The following is a 3,955-nucleotide window of genomic DNA, read 5'->3' as shown; positions in this document are numbered from 1 at the left end:
TTTATTGATGATGTACATCAATGTTGTGTATTGATGATGCAGTTAATGACTTCTTATCAAGTTGCAGTTAATGACTTCCTATCAAGTTGCAGTTAATGACTTCTTATCAAGTTGCAGTTAATGACTTCCTATCAAGTTGCAGTTAATGACTTCTTATCAAGTTGCAGTTAATGACTTCTTATCAAGTTGCAGTTAATGACTTCTTATCAAGTTGCAGTTAATGACTTCTTATCAAGTTGCAGTTAATGACTTCCTATCAAGTTGCAGTTAATGACTTCTTATCAAGTTGCAGTTAATGACTTCCTATCAAGTTGCAGTTAATGACTTCTTATCAAGTTGCAGTTAAAGACTTCTTATCAAGTTGCAGTTAATGACTTCTTATCAAGTTGCAGTTAAAGACTTCTTATCAAGTTGCAGTTAATGACTTCCTATCAAGTTGCAGTTAATGACTTCTTATCAAGTTGCAGTTAATGACTTCCTATCAAGTTGCAGTTAATGACTTCCTATCAAGTTGCAGTTAAAGACTTCTTATCAAGTTGCAGTTAATGACTTCCTATCAAGTTGCAGTTAATGACTTCTTATCAAGTTGCAGTTAATGACTTCCTATCAAGTTGCAGTTAATGACTTCTTATCAAGTTGCAGTTAAAGACTTCTTATCAAGTTGCAGTTAATGACTTCCTATCAAGTTGCAGTTAATGACTTCTTATCAAGTTGCAGTTAAAGACTTCTTATCAAGTTGCAGTTAATGACTTCCTATCAAGTTGCAGTTAATGACTTCTTATCAAGTTGCAGTTAATGACTTCTTATCAAGTTGCAGTTAATGACTTCTTATCAAGTTGCAGTTAAAGACTTCTTATCAAGTTGCAGTTAATGACTTCCTATCAAGTTGCAGTTAATGACTTCTTATCAAGTTGCAGTTAATGACTTCCTATCAAGTTGCAGTTAATGACTTCTTATCAAGTTGCAGTTAAAGACTTCTTATCAAGTTGCAGTTAATGACTTCCTATCAAGTTGCAGTTAATGACTTCTTATCAAGTTGCAGTTAAAGACTTCTTATCAAGTTGCAGTTAATGACTTCCTATCAAGTTGCAGTTAATGACTTCTTATCAAGTTGCAGTTAAAGACTTCTTATCAAGTTGCAGTTAATGACTTCTTATCAAGTTGCAGTTAATGACTTCTTATCAAGTTGCAGTTAATGACTTCTAATCAAGTTGCAGTTAATGACTTCTTATCAACAAACATGCAAGACAACAAATCAACAAAAACACACTTTAGAGTTATTTGACTTCTGGACAGATAGCAAGAGTTCAAAGGACAACTTGACATATTGATGAAAGTGTGTTGGCAGTATCCTGGACAGCACTAGGAAGAAGGACTGACTTGTTGTCATCAATGCTACCATCTAGTGGTGATCAATGCTACCATCTAGTGGTGATCAATGCTACCATCTAGTGGTGATCAATGCTACCATCTAGTGGTGATCAATGCTACCATCTAGTGGTGAGTCAGCAGCAGCAGCCTTGGACATACATCAAGAAGTACTAATCAAGTACTAATCATGTGAATAGAAGAAGAGAATGCTACATGCTAATAAGCTCCGGTACTAACAGAAACTGCCACATGACAATAAAATATATTTATATACTTTACACTCATAAAATATATGTATATACTGTATACAGTCATAAAATATATGTATATATATATATATATATATATATATATATATATATATATATATATATATATATATATATATATATATATATATATATATATATATATATATATCCTTACCTGCACATGTTCTCCTGGTTCCTGCATCTTGGCTCACAACTACTGCAGCTCTTCAACAAGTTCTGCTTGAAGAGAAGCTTGGATATGAATAATATCAACACAACATAAAATAGCAGCTGTTCTATTAGCCAAGGTGCCATGCTAGCATGTAAACATCACTCCCTGCTGCCTTAAAGGGGAACTACACTTTTTGACATTTGCATTGTTCACCATCCCTGTGAGACAAGAACTAATAGCGCAGATATTCATATCTTTAGGAGTGACAGTCATAAGTTTGCAGACAACTACAGTGGAGGTCTTGTTACATTTACATGTTACATCTTGTTACATTTACATGTTACATCTTGTTACATTTACATGTTACATCTTGTTATACTTACATGTTACATCTTGTTACATTTACATGTTACATCTTGTTACATTTACATGTTACATCTTGTTACATTTACATGTTACATCTTGTTATACTTACATGTTACATCTTGTTACATTTACATGTTACATCTTGTTACATTTACATGTTACATCTTGTTACATTTACATGTTACATCTTGTTACATTTACATGTTACATCTTGTTACATTTACATGTTACAACTTGTTACATTTACATGTTACATCTTGTTACATTTACATGTTACATCTTGTTACATTTACATGTTAGATCTTGTTACATTTACATGTTACATCTTGTTACGTTTACATGTTAGATCTTGTTACATTTACATGTTACGTCTTGTTACATTTACATGTTACATCTTGTTACATTTACATGTTACGTCTTGTTACATTTACATGTTACATCTTGTTACATTTACATGTTACGTCTTGTTACATTTACATGTTACATCTTGTTACATTTACATGTTACGTCTTGTTACATTTACATGTTACATCTTGTTACATTTACATGTTACATCTTGTTACATTTACATGTTAGATCTTGTTACATTTACATGTTACATCTTGTTACATTTACATGTTAGATCTTGTTACATTTACATGTTACATCTTGTTACATTTACATGTTACGTCTTGTTACATTTACATGTTACATCTTGTTACATTTACATGTTACATCTTGTTACATTTACATGTTACATCTTGTTACATTTACATGTTACATCTTGTTACATTTACATGTTACATCTTGTTACATTTACATGTTACATCTTGTTACATTTACATGTTACATCTTGTTACATTTACATGTTACAACTTGTTACATTTACATGTTACATCTTGTTACATTTACATGTTACATCTTGTTACATTTACATGTTAGATCTTGTTACATTTACATGTTACATCTTGTTACATTTACATGTTAGATCTTGTTACATTTACATGTTACGTCTTGTTACATTTACATGTTACATCTTGTTACATTTACATGTTACGTCTTGTTACATTTACATGTTACATCTTGTTACATTTACATGTTACGTCTTGTTACATTTACATGTTACATCTTGTTACATTTACATGTTACGTCTTGTTACATTTACATGTTACATCTTGTTACATTTACATGTTACGTCTTGTTACATTTACATGTTACATCTTGTTACATTTACATGTTAGATCTTGTTACATTTACATGTTACATCTTGTTACATTTACATGTTACATCTTGTTACATTTACATGTTAGATCTTGTTACATTTACATGTTACATCTTGTTACATTTACATGTTACGTCTTGTTACATTTACATGTTACATCTTGTTACATTTACATGTTACATCTTGTTACATTTACATGTTACATCTTGTTACATTTACATGTTACATCTTGTTACATTTACATGTTACATCGTGTTACATTTACATGTTACATCTTGTTACATCTACATGTTACATCTTGTTACATTTACATGTTACATCTTGTTACATTTACATGTTACATCTTGTTACAGCGCGGGTGTTGACTCAAGATTCAGAGGTGCAATAAATCAACTTCATTTTGCATATAAAATGCAATACAATTATTGAATGATTAATGTTTTGGTTTAAATGTCATATTGAGGATAGTCGGCCTTTGTCCATCCATTCTAACTACGGCGCCGCCGTCTTCCTCGTCTCCGGCGGGCCTTCCCATGGCGCCGCCGTCTTCCTCGTCTCCGGCGGGCCTTCCCATGGCGCCGCCATCTTCCTCGT

Source organism: Entelurus aequoreus, linkage group LG03, assembly GCF_033978785.1.
Source record: "Entelurus aequoreus isolate RoL-2023_Sb linkage group LG03, RoL_Eaeq_v1.1, whole genome shotgun sequence".
Lineage (NCBI taxonomy): Eukaryota > Metazoa > Chordata > Actinopteri > Syngnathiformes > Syngnathidae > Entelurus > Entelurus aequoreus.
The sequence above is the reverse complement of the archived record's forward strand: the minus strand, read 5'-3'. Positions refer to the sequence as shown.